This window comes from Pseudorca crassidens, chromosome 2 (assembly GCF_039906515.1).
Source record: "Pseudorca crassidens isolate mPseCra1 chromosome 2, mPseCra1.hap1, whole genome shotgun sequence".
NCBI lineage: Eukaryota > Metazoa > Chordata > Mammalia > Artiodactyla > Delphinidae > Pseudorca > Pseudorca crassidens.
In genome coordinates, this window is record NC_090297.1 from 129485798 (window position 1) to 129499506 (window position 13709).

The window sequence follows — 13709 nt, forward strand, 5'->3', positions numbered from 1 at the left end:
TTTTTATTTATTTATTAATTTATTTATTGGCTGCGTTTATTGGGTCTCCGTTGCTGGGCGCAGGTTTTCTCTAGTTGCGGTAAGCGGAGGCTACTCTTCGTTGCGGTGCACGGGAGGCTACTCTTCGTTGCGGTGCACGGGCTTCTCATTCCGGTGGCGGGCTTCAGTAGGTGCAGCACGCGGACTCAGTAGTTGTGGCACACAGGCTTAGTTGCTCCGAGGCATGTGGGATCTTCCTGGACCAGGGATCGAACCCCTGTCCCCTTCATTGGCAGGTGGATTCTTAACCACTGTGCCACCAGGGAAGTCCTCGATTGCTTTTTTATATTTGAAGTTTTGACCATGGCTTTAAAATGTAACAATAGTCAGACTTTGGGAACCAGTTAGATCACTTTACTCACCAGCTTTAACCTATAACCTAAAGTATTTTATAACTTCTTGATGAGATTTGGTTTTGGCATAGAAATATAGCTCAGTATAATTAACTAGAACTTTCTTTTATGTCTTTGTTCCATCTTATGTTTGTAAAAATCAGTACAGAGTTAAAAATTGTTATCCTGATAATTGAAGTTGTGAAAGCCTGGAGTATTTGAATTCAGATAAGACTGATTTTTGTTTTGTTTATCTTAAGTTTACATAGAAGCTGCGGGCTTTGTGACTTGCAATGTGATTTAAGGAGCCAGTATTAAGAGAGGCTGTTTAAACGCCACTAGATGAATGCTTCCATTTGTGAACCTGTTACATGGGACTAGTGCTGTCTCTTTAATTCTTATGCTTTGAAATATTCTCATTTTGATTTTGTGTCAAGTTCAATAACTGGCTTAGATAAATAGTTTGCTCTAAGAGTCTAAGTAATATTTTGGGAGAGTAGGGGAGAATTGTTTGGAAGTGCTGAAAGTTTTGTTTTCTTTTATTTTTAAAGAGATAAAATAATCCCCAAAGCATATGTGGCAACTGGAGAAGCTTCAGTGACCCTCTATGCTGTTATAGGTATTAGGGCCTAAAAGAGCCCACAGGTTTGATTCATCCTCCAGCTTATAGTATTAAGTATATAATGGACTTCCAGTAAATGTTTGAATTAATGAATCCATGTCATGCACATTAAAAAAAGATTCTTTGGCATCTTTTAGGCAAGTACTTAATTATTTTCTTCCATTTTTAGGGGTGGTTTTCGGAAATTATGACACATTCTGGTTGTTCCATTTTCTCAAAGTTGGATAGACATGACCATTTATAGAAATTTTTAATTTTTATCCAGTGTTGCATGTTCTTGTACTTTTTCGTTGTTAACCAATTGATCATTTAAATGTTTCTTAAATAATTCAAAGATGGAGTGACTAGTTTCTGATTTCCAAGGTTATTCCTACTGTAAAATATAGGATCACTCTGCCCTGCTCCCCCATTTCGTCAACCTAAATACATCTCTTTTAATAAACTCCCTAGATTTTAAGGTATGGCATAATATGAGAGTGGCATTTTGGATTAGACCTGAGTTTACATCTCGTTTCCATTGCTAACTGGTTGTGTAGTTCCTGGGTGAACTACTTAATTCCTTTTTAATCCCAATTAACAATTAAATTAATTAACAAATATAAAGCTCCTGGCAAAGCAACTGACCTATAGTAAAATGGTAAATGCTAATAATAACTATCAGCTTCTGACTGTATGTTAACTAAAGAAAAAGCAGAGTTAATCATGCAGATTTAGAATGTTTGTAGTTGAGGATGAAGGAAGACTGTACAATAGATAAAATTGTGGCAGCATAGTAAAAATTTATTTTTAATGTATTGAGGACTTTCTAAATTTGTCTTCTGGATTTAGGCTACTTTTTTTCTTAAACTTACCACTTAAAATTCACTGAAATGGCAAAGTAAAAGGCTGTTTTAGTTGAGGAATAATAGTTGCTGAACTTTTAAAAATCTAGAGTTTGTTTAGTTGTCCTTGGAGGGATTATGTGAGAAAGAGAAAGTGTATAGCACAGTGCCTGCTAGGTAATGAGTTTAATGAGCGGCAGTGTGCGCATGCCTCTGTGTGTGTGTGTGTGTGTAGTGGTTAAGAATGTGGTCTCTCTGTTCAACTGCCATACTAGTCTTGTGACCTTGGGTAAATCATTTAGCATTCTGTTGTTTCTTCATTTATAAAAATAGATTAATGTTAGCTCTATCTTATATTGTGAGGGTTACATGAAATGGAATGTAAAGTGCATAATACAAAATAAGCACTCAAATGTTAGATGTTATTATTGTATCTGTTTCTTTTGAGAGGTGTCATTTTATACTGGAAAACACAGAATCTTTGGGGTCAGGTTGAGTTGGTTTTGAGTTTTGCCTCAGCTGTATACTAACACTGTGTCCTCAGGCAAATTACTTAACAGCTGTTCTTTTCCTGTTTTCATATCTATAAAGCGAGGATAATAGCTACCTTGTAGAGTTTTTGGAAGTATTATAAATACACAGATACTCAGTAAATGGTAATTATCATAGGCGTGATGCCTGTAATTCAGGTCAGTTGTATTTTCCTGGGTTGGAAACGTGAGCCAGCTGGCTAGATTTTTCCCTGACACTGATGGCTGTCTGAATTGAGTACTTAGTCTACAGGGAAGTCAATTATACTTTTTTATATAAAAATGGAAAAATAAACCTTTATAATGAACAGTTTAATATTTACTTATTTATAATATTTTCATATGAAATACAAATTAGGTATATTAGATTATACTTTTGGGGGGTTCTCTTATTTATTTTTGTAGAACAGAGGTAAAAGCAGCATCACTTTGGAGTCAGGATAAAGAGATGCCATTCTGACTTCCCCTAGCTTCCTTCTGCCCTTTGTGTCCTGGAAAAGAGAAATCCTACGCATGTGGGGTTCTAGGCTCTAGAGGCTTTAGAGAAGTGACAGTTACCTGTCTGAGGTAGACAACCTAGAACTTGTCTTGCTTAGAACATAGAGCTCCTAATCAGAAGTGGCAGGTGTCACATTCTTTATTGTATGAACATAGCTGTAGCTGTCAGTGGGATCAGGCAGCCCAACTCCCAGCTTAGGTCTGCAAAGACATGATCATTTTTCCCACAATAGAGGATTCGGCTATTAGAATTAACTGAGCGTCAGTGACTAATGTGAAAAAAAAACTAGTGACCAACCACTCTAAACTGAAACTCTAGCAAGCTCTGACAAGGTTCTGTCACATAGAGACTGTTTATGGAGAATGTTAACAAAGGATTTACACGTCCATTCAGATACTCAAATCTTGTAGCTTATTAGGGAGACAAAATATGTACTTGTGCCCTTCCCCCCCGTTTTTTTTGAGAAGAGAAATCTTGGAACATATAGAAGCTACAGCTTAATAGTAGATTCTTGCTAAACGCAAAATTTCTGATGAGTAACATTATTTACATATATTTTCCATATCTTGTTGGAAGGTTTTGCATATAAATGTCAGTTAGACACTGATTTTTTGTTTTTGAGATATAGTTCACCATTTGAAAATGTACAGTTGAGTGGTTTTTAGTATATTTACAAGGTTGTGCACCATTATGTAATCCCAGGTAGAGTATACATTTTAAAGAAAGACATCTTTTATCATATTTTGATGAACTTACCTTTGATTTTCTTTTCTACCTTAAGGAAAACCTGTTTTGTCTTATCTCTGACCATTAAGTTCTTTGGAGTTGTGCTTTGTTTCAGTTTAGAGTGGTTGATCATCTGTTTTTTTCACAGTAGTCACTGGTAGTCAGTAAATTCTAATAGCTGGATCTTCTTGAGGGAAAACTTTTATCAGTTTCAAGAAGTCCTCAAACATTTATTCCTGTATTAATTTCATTTTTATTCTATTTCAGAATAAGAGAAGATGAAAACAATGTCATTTTGGATGACTTTGCCGCAAAGCTGAATGATTGTTATTTTTTGACATGGAGCATTTGTTTCATAAGTTAATTCTTCACTCCTTCCTCCTGCATGAGTAGTTAAGTTTTAATATAAACATTTTTTATAGACCAGCTAAAGATGATCATTTTTCTTCCTAGAGAAGCTTTACCTCTCTCTCTATCTGAACAATTTCAGTAAGATTTGTACAGGGCAATATAATTTTCTAGCACATTTACTTTCCCTAGACAATGAAAATATGTGTTTACGTAACTTTTTTTTTTTTTTTTTTTGGCGGTATGCGGGCCTCTCACTGTTGTGGCCTACTCCCGTTGCGGAGCGCAGGCTCCGGACGCGCAGGCTCAGTGGCCATGGCTCACGGGCGCAGCCGCTCCGCGGTATGTGGGATATTCCCGGACCGGGGCACAAACCCGTGTCCCCTGCATCGGCAGGCGGACTCTCAACCACTGCGCCACCAGGGAAGCCCGAACCAAAATCTTTTAAATATTTATTTGGAGTTTGGTTTTAGGTAGGGATCAAATTTAATTTTTTCCCTAGTAGTTGTCCCATCACCTTTTATTGAATAATTCCTCTTTCCGCTAATGTTTTGAATAAACTTGTCCTTTCACCAATGGTTTGTAACATGTCACTTTAATCCTATACCAGATTCTTATACTGGTAGGCTCTTGAATTCTCTGTTCTGTTTCTTTGATTTACCTGTGATTTCTTATACCAGTATTACATAACTTTAATTTATCTATCTTCTACTATGTGGTAATATACCTTCCCTGCTTACCCACATTTTCTTGATTATTTCCCCCCATATTTACTTCCAAATATTTTTTTAAAATTAATTTTTATTGGAGTATAGTTGATATACAATGTTGTGTTAGATTCTGCTGTACAGCAAAGTGAATCAGTTGATTCCACTTTATATTTACTGAGTGCATAATGTGGGCCAAGTTTTGTTTGTTTGTTTTTTAATGCATGTATTGGCACATTCAGTCTTCATAACAGCCCAGTGTTGTTGGTGTTATACCACGATTTTAGAGACACAAAAGTTGAGATGCTGAAAGGTTTAGTACTTAGTTTGAGATCACATTAAGCTGAGGGACCAGAATTCAAACCCAGGCAGTCTTCTGGTTTTAGAGCTCATGCCCTTAACCGCCATCCTAAAGTTTAGTTTATTTTAAGTTTCACAAGAACTTCTTTTTAAAATTTTGATGTAACTTGACTGAACCTGTAAATCAACTTGGAGAAACTGGCATCTTTACACTGTGTAAAGTGTTACCTTTGGTTTACCTCCCGGTTTGTTTTCTGAATTTTACTATCCTGCACCATTGTCTCTATTTGTCAGAGTTTTTTGGCTTCAGTAGAGTTTACTAGTATTTTTTGTTAAGTCTGTATATTTAAGTCTGTATATTATTCTTAGACACTTATTTTATTGACTCTCATGAATGGGTTCCTCCCACCTCCTTTTGGACTTAGAGTAATGAGATACAGCTGGCCTAAAAGAAAGCTATTGAATTAATGTATTTTATTTCTGTCAGGCTTGCTTAATAATAAAAACAATACTGATTATCTCCTATCTTCACAGAGAATATATTTCAGAAAAAGTTTAAAGATTAAATGTCTAATAGTAGCATGATTGATTTATGTGTGTGTGGGGGGTGAATATATTCTATTTATACATAGCTAAGAAAGTGTGAAATCTCTAGATAACAGCCAGATACTGCTTTTAGGCTGAGGAAAATCCGGAGGCTGGTTGAAATTCTTTCCAGAGACTCAGGGTCCCTGGCGAGGGAGGCTCACTCACTTTCCCACTACCTGGTCGGCCAAGGAAGCCTTTGGATGGGACCATACACCTGTCCTTGGTAGTGGTGAGGGTAGGGATTTTACTTGATGGGCACTGCTGCAGAGGAAATCTGACCTTTTTCCTCTGGGGCAGATGATGTCACCATAGAAGAATAGGAAATAATCTTTGCCCTGTGGATATAAATTACTGCATTTGGCACTTATTATTAAAAGGTAGGCTGAGAGTGTCAATATATAAAGTAAAAAATTATGAAATGTGTGAAAGTAGAGAAATATCATAATAATAATGACGAGCACTATTTTGTGTACTTAGTGTCCTAAAAGATGTTATTTTTTTGAAATCTTTTTTTTAAATTTTTAAAAAAATTTTATAATTTTATTTTTTACATTTAGAACTTCTGATGCATTTGGAAGTTAGTCTTGTGTATGATTTGAGGTATAATCCAATTTGATCTTTTTTGGAATGGTTATCTGGTTGTCCTCCCATCATATATTTATTTGCCCGAGAAATTTTAATTTTTTATTATTTTAAATTTTATTTATTTTTGGCTGCGTTGGGTCTTCGTTGCTGTGCGTGGGCTTTCTCTAGTTGCTGTGAGCGGGGGCTACTCTTTGTTGCGGTGCATGGACTTCTCATTGCGGACTTCTTGTGGACTTCTTGTTGAGGAGCACGGGTTCTAGGCGCATGGGCTTCAGTAGTTGTGGCACACGGGCTCAGTAGTTGTAGCTCGTGGGCTCTAGAGTGCAGGCTCAGTAGTTGTGGCGCGTGGGCTTAGTTGCCACAAGGCATCTGGGATCTTCCCGGACCAGGGCTCGAACCCGTGTCACCTGCATTGGCAGGCAGATTCTTATCCACTGCGCCACCATTATTAGTTTTAATAGTTTTTCAGTTGACACTTTCAGATTGTGGCCGTTTGCACAATAATATTACTGTAAAGGTATTACGGAACAAAACCAGCAAGATTTTGATATGTAGTATTCTCATTTTTACATTTTAAATAATCTGTGATTGTAGCTCTGATGTGTTTATTGCCCCAAGTGTTCGGTGATTTTTAATTTTGTTAATTCAGTACATATTTGGTGTTTACCATGTGGCAGACACTCAGGTACTTGAGATGTTTTTATATAAACTCTTATGTAGGTGGTAGCTAACAATCTGGTATTCCTAGAATGTGAAACACATATATCACATCTTACTCTTTGGCAAATTAGCAGAGTAAGTTAGCATAAATAACAGTTTCTCTTCCTGATGGGAAAGTTTTATACCTTTTTGTACTTAGTCCATTAGATTTTTATCTCGAGTTACTTGAATGTGAATTAAAAAACCAACAAACATTTATCTGTACATGAGCTAATGGGTAGCTCTCAATTAGGCTAATATCATTTTACTAGAGTAGATTTAATCAGCTGGGGAGATTGTTGAAACTGCTTCCAGTGGTACAAGTTATGTTTTGAAGAATAAAAATTTTATTATATCTAGTTTATATTACCTTAATAGTTCAAAGATTTAAATTTTCTATTTCTTTAAAATTTTTTTGTTTACTTGATCTTTCTGGGATTGAGATAGTGTTTGTTTCCTACTATATTTGTTTTCTACTCAATTTGATCCTTGTATTCTTTTTTTTGGCTGCGCCTTATGGCATCTGGGTTCTTGGTTCCCCAGACCAGGGATTGATCCCATGCCCCCTGCAGTGGAAGCACGGAATCTTAACCACTGGACTGCCAGGGAAGTCCTGATCCTTGTATTTCTAATAATTATGCTGCAGTGTTATTTGGTACATAAAATTTCAGCCATGTTCTCTTGCCCTTGTTGATTATATTTTGCATTTATATAAATGACCTTTTTGGAATATAGTACAATGCCTTTTATCTTGAAAAAAGATGAAAAATCTTTTCATTGTGTTCCCTATTCTGTCCCAGTCATCCATACAGATCTGAAGTCACTGTGACCATCACAGTGAATGGCATTTTTTTTTGACTCTGAAGGAGGGCCTCAGTTTGGTCACTAATTTTTGTTTTAATCTGCTCATCCTTATGGTAGTTTATAGAAACTATTGTTTAGTTTTGACCTGTACTTTAGCCTTTCATCATTTATTTGTTATTTAGGGCCATGTAATGTGCTAGATGCTAAAGGAAATATAAGCTTTTGTTTTTTTATTTTTTCTAACTTACTTTCCATATTATTATTACTTTGCTTTTTTGTTACTTTTATTTTGGCAGTTTCCAAACATATGCAAAATCAGGGCAAATGATATGTGTTCCTGTGACCTTTTACCAATGATGGCAATCTAGTTTCCCCTGTGCTTACCCAAGATTATATGAAACAAATCTCAGATATCATATCATTTAATTTGTAAATATTTCACTATGTATTGCTAAAAGACAAGGACTCCCTTGGAACAATACCACTATACTCACCCTCTCAAAAATACAACAACATCTTAATATGACTGACTCTCTAGTCGGTGTTCTCATTATTGTTGCATAAATGGGAAATTCGGTGAGGAGGTCTCTAACATTTTAACTTACACTGTCTTCTACTTACCTCATTATAAACCCCTGGGAGTTCTATATAATGTCAGAATGTATGCTGGTTAGTTACCCAATGAAAGAAACCATCAATGTTCTCATCATGTCGCTTTAGAGACAAAGTCCTGATCAGGCTGGAGGGTACTAGATGGCTGTTTGGGTTTTAGGAACTTTAAGTTTATTCATCTTGGACAGTCATTCATTCATTCATTCAGCAAATATTTACCTCTTTGCTACACGCCAGACATTCTTATAGGTGCTTGGGTTACATCAAAGAATAAAACAAAGATCCTTGCCTTTGAAGATGCTGCATTCTAGTGGGAGAGAAAGACAATAAACGGTAAATATAATACAAAAGTGAAGTAGATTGTATGTTAGAAAATAAGTGTTCTGGAAAAAGAGAGTAAGTGGAGCAGGATAAAGGGGAATTGGAAGTTGGTGCTGGGGAAGCAGTGTTAAATAAAGTAATCAGGGTTAAGTCAGGAAAATGAGATTTGAGTGAAGATATGAACAGGGGACTGAAAGTGTTAGCCAAGCAGACATCTGGGAGAAGAGTGTTCTGTTTTTGAACAACCAGAGCATGTGTGCCAGGGTTGTTTGAGAGAAAGTAAGATCATTTTAGGTAGAGTTGAGTCAACAAGGTGGAGAATTGTAGGGAATAAGTCATAAAGGTAAGGTAAGGTGGGGTGAGGAAAGTAATGAGAAGGGGTAAGTTTGTAGTACAGGTGGGTAATGACTTTCAAGATCGTTTGGCTTTTATATGAATGAAATGGGGGAGTGATTGGAGGGTTCTGATTGGAGGGTTCAGAGGACTGGTAAGAATTAAATTAAAAGGATCATTCTGGCTGCTTTTGAAAATAGACCATAGAGGAGCAAGTAAAGAAGCAGGGAGATTAGTTAGGAGGCTTTTAGAATAATCTAGGTAGGAGATGATGGTGGCTAAAACTGGGTAGTAGTGGGGGAAGTGATGAGAAATGGACGATTCTGGATGTGATTTAAATGTAGAGCCAAAGGAATTTGCTGACAGTATAGCTGTGAAATCAGAGGGAGGGAGGAAGAGAGAAAGATTGATGAAGGAGAGAAAGAGAAAGGAGTAGCATGACTCTAATATTTTTGGCTGGAGTAACTAGAAGGATGGAGTTGCCATCAATCAAGATGAGAAAGTCTACAGGAGGGTGGTGTGGGTTGACTGGTAGGTTGGTGGGGGAAAGATTGGAAGTATGATTTTTGAATGTGTTGAGTTTGAAATGTCTCTTGGATATACAGTTGGAGAAGACCATCTTATAACTATGCCTATCAAATAATAAGTGTTCAACATCAGCAACAACAATGAAAGTTTGTTAAAAAATTAACTGGGAGACTTCCCTTGTGGCACAGTGGTTATGAATCCTCCTGCCAGTGCAGGGGGACATAAGTTCAAGCCTTGGTCTGGGAAGATCCTGCATGCCACAGAGCAACTAAGCCTGCGTACCACAACTACTGAGCCTGTGCTCTAGAGCCTGCGAGCCACAGCTACTGAGCCTGCGTGCCACAGCTACTGAAGCCTGCGTGCCTAGAGCCTGTGCTCCACAACAAGAGAAGCCCGCGCACCACAAAGAAGAGTAGCCCCCGCTCGCCACAACTAGAGAAAGCCTGCGCGCATCAACGAAGACCCAACGTAGCCAAAAAGTAAATAAATTAATTAAAAAAAATTAACTGGATTCAGTGTGAATGGCATTGGAGACCCTGAGGCTCTAATATTCCATTCTTTGCCTTCAGTATGGCAGCAAGTCTATTGTGGCTTTTAACCCAGGATTCAAAGGCATGACAGATATCAAGATGGACATCGACATGCAGATTTAGTCAAATATTGGATTTCTGATGGTTTGTATTTTATCACACTTTTCCTGTTTAAAATATCAGAAAGCATTTTAAAAACATCCTTTAGGTAGGGTATTCAACAGAAATGGTTATGAAGCCATTGAATAATTTGCTCTTCTAATGATATAAAGTATCCTTGAGTTTTGTTTGCCTTGTGAGAGTGAAAACTTGTAAAGTAGAAACCAGTACTAGAACAGGTTTTACTGTGAATTATTTTTCCATTGATTAGTGACTCAGTTTGTAGTTTACAGTTTCAACTCAGCAAGACCCTCTTCCCCTTTGCTTTAGTAGACACATGACATTATGTAATTTCATAGAAACTATGTACTTATGAAATTTTAATATTTAAGAAGTATTAGCTTCTTCAAATTATTCTCGGTATTTTATTTTTGTTTTTGTGCAACAGATTTCAAAGTCCTTTTCTTAGTATTTCAAAACTTTTTTTCACATTTCTTAACTTTTCCCATAAGCATCCTACTGAATCATTTTACTGAAAAAATTAAGAAGTAGTATGAAATGTATACTATTCCTTGTTAGAAATTCTACCAAATCAGGGAAACGTTTCTTGAAACCTAGTTAATTTGAGGGATTTTCATGAATTCTCACTCTTTTATATGGATCACTAATTCTGTAGAACTAGGCAGATATAAATACCTACACACATACAAACGTACATTCACACTATATGCCAAGAAGCTTTTGGGTACTGTACATTTAAATTTCTTCTCATGAGCTAGAAGGTGTTAAGTCAAGCGTATCTTAAAACTACTCAGTGTCCTAGTATACGCAGAAAGCTCTGTACTTCCAAGACAGAGGTCAGGTCTTTGCTTGTAAGCTTTAATAGAAAAAACCCACAAATCATTTGACTTAATTTCCTGAGTTGTGTTGTTGCTTGGGCAGCGTCTTCTTGGGCAATGACTGAGTCTCCCCTGACTGCTGAGCTTGTGCGGATCAAATAGTCGAAGAGGGCAATAGGGAAACCCTTATTCTTTCCCTTAGCTTCAGGAACCATGTCTGGTTGCCAGGTTCATGAAGTTTTGGTTACTACTTTGAGTGTATACTAGAGGCAACAAATTGGTACTTCTTTTGTTAACTTAGTGCCAGTTATGTGGGAAATACACAGTAAACATTAATTCACTCCTTTTCCCTCTTAATTCTGCTTGGTGTTATATTTTGGTATACTTTCATAGAGTATATTATGTGAAGGCGGAAGAGATAATTGGATGAAAATGTTTGTAATAGTGTTATAGTTTCCAGCCCTTGGAAATATAATATGCTAGTAAATAGATTTCTTAACTGAGGATTTCTAAATTCTACTTCTGACTCTGTAAATTTTTAGAGAAATTATTTAATTTCTCTGTGCCTCAGCCTTTTCATCTATATTTGATTTATTCTTCATCTACAGATATATACAGAAAACATGGACTTCCCTGGCGATACAGTGGTTAAGACTTCGCCTTCCAATGCAGGGGGTACCGGTTCGATACCTGGTTGGGGAGCTAAGATCCCAAATGTCTGTGGCCAAAAAACTAAAACATAAAACAGAAGCAATACTGTAACAAATTCAATAAAGAGTTTAAAATGGTCCACATCAAAAAAATCTTAAAAAAAAAAGAAAAGAAATTATGTATAAATTTTTTAGAGCTTAAGAGATTTTGGAGATCAACTAGTCAAACCTCTTATTTTTCAGATAAAGAAACCAGTGTGTTCATAGAATTGAGATGCCTTTCCCATGGCAAGAAAGAGCTCAAGATTTTTGACTGCTACGTGCTTTGTGCAGCAGCACACAACATACGAAGTATTAGGTGGTTTTACTAGACCAGCAGAAGAAGGGGGGCTATGGTTAAGTGGACTCTTTAGTGTAGTTTATCATGCGATGGATTTTTTTCCTCTTGACCATATGTCTGTACCTGCTGGGCATAAAGCTGTTTATTAGTCTTAAGCCAAGTTTATGGAACACTGAACTGCTTAGCTGATAATCCTTGGTTTTCTAGGCAAAAAGTGACTATATAGTGTATATAACTTTATCAACCTTACTCTTGAATAAATGACATATGTAGTTATGGCAGAAAAACCAAGAGAAAAATCTAAAGTCAATCTTCATTAGAATTTTTGATTTTATTTATTTTCAAAATATTTTTCATTTATATTACTGCCTAGGAGATTTTGCTGAGTAGACTTTTCTAAACTACAATAGAATGCATGGGTCAAAGTTTTACACAGCTGAGTATACCTAGAGTTGAATATTAGTATTAGAAGGGTAGCCTCTTGAAGTACATTTTAATTCAGTGGAATATAAATGATAATTATAGAAACAACTAGATTTTTTAGGTAATAGTTGAAGAAGTATATTAAACTCTCCTTGGAGATTGATTTGTTAGTTGCAGTGTTAGCTTTTTCTGATTTTTATTTGAAAATAGTATAATAATGCTGAAGAAATTTAAAAATAGTAGGTCACTGAATTAGCTATTACGATGCTATGGAACAATGCTGGAATGTTTGATGGTTTACGAAAACAAACATTTAGTTTTTAACTCATGGTTCTGTGCGTCTGACAGGGAGACTGTTCTGGCTGTAGATTGGATCCAGGTCTTTTTCTCATGTTGCATTTTGGGGCTATTGGCTTCCTAGTACATGTTCTTCTCATGATAGATGGCAGAAACTCAGGGGACCAAGCCAAAAAACTCAAGTACGTTTAAAGTCCTGCTCAGATTTTGTTTACCGATATTCATTGACCAAAGCAGATTACATGGCTAAGCCCAAATTTATTTGGGCAGGGAAATATTTTGCTTCACTTACTCTAACTGGAGATAGTACCAAGTAAACATGGCAAGAGGCATAAATGTACAATTCTGTAATAGGGAGGAAGTAAAAAATTGGTAACAGTAATCTGATCTACCACAGACACCCACACATCTCACCTTCCTAATATAAATTCTTTTTTTTTTTTTTTTTTTTTTTTTTGCGTTATGCGGGCCTCTCACTGTTGTGGCCTCTTCCGTTGCGGAGCACAGGCTCCGGACGCGCAGGCTCAGCGGCCATGGCTCACGGGCCTAGCCGCTCCGTGGCATGTGGGATCTTCCCGGACCGGGGCACGAACCCATGTCCCCTGCATCGGCAGGTGGACGCTCAACCACTGTGCCACCAGGGAAGCCCAATATAAATTCTTAAATAAAAATTTTTTCCTGTATTGCAGTCTGTTTTTATGACATAGGAATATTATGTAGCAATAATCATAATGTGCCTACCATTTAAAGTTATTCTTTGTCCTATGATGGCTTCCTATTTTGGTTATAAAACATTTTTCTATTGCCTTTTAAACCATGCTTTGACTGTAAGTACTTGTATTATCCTTTTTTTTTTCCTATAATTATTTCAAGCAAGTGTTTTATCTATTTTTTTTCTTTCTTTCATCACATTCACTGTACTGTTGATCTGGGAAATTATTGTCAGCTTTTCAGATTCTCTTGTCTTCTTCACCTATATTTCTGTTTTCACAAATACTATATGAAACCATATGGCCATCTGCAACCTATTAAAATATATCTTGTACATCTTTTTGCTAGCATATAATTATGTTAGGACTTATTAGACTTCACATGACAGAAACGCAATTTAAGCATGCTTATTCAAAAAGAATTTAT

At 36.5% G+C, this 13709-nt stretch overlaps 1 protein-coding gene across 3 annotated transcripts in view; it reads left to right on the forward strand.

The window, feature by feature from the left end:
• RABGAP1L (RAB GTPase activating protein 1 like) overlaps positions 1-13709 on the forward strand; it is a 687421-nt gene that overhangs the window by 41014 nt on the left and 632698 nt on the right. Inside the window, exon 1 of one of the 3 annotated variants that reach the window (XM_067728699.1) lies at positions 3943-3961. The exons of the other annotated variants lie outside the window; for them this stretch is intronic. The gene's annotated coding sequence lies outside the window, so the exon portion shown is untranslated. Of the gene's footprint in view, positions 1-3942; positions 3962-13709 lie in introns of those variants that run through there. 3 annotated transcript variants of the gene reach the window in all.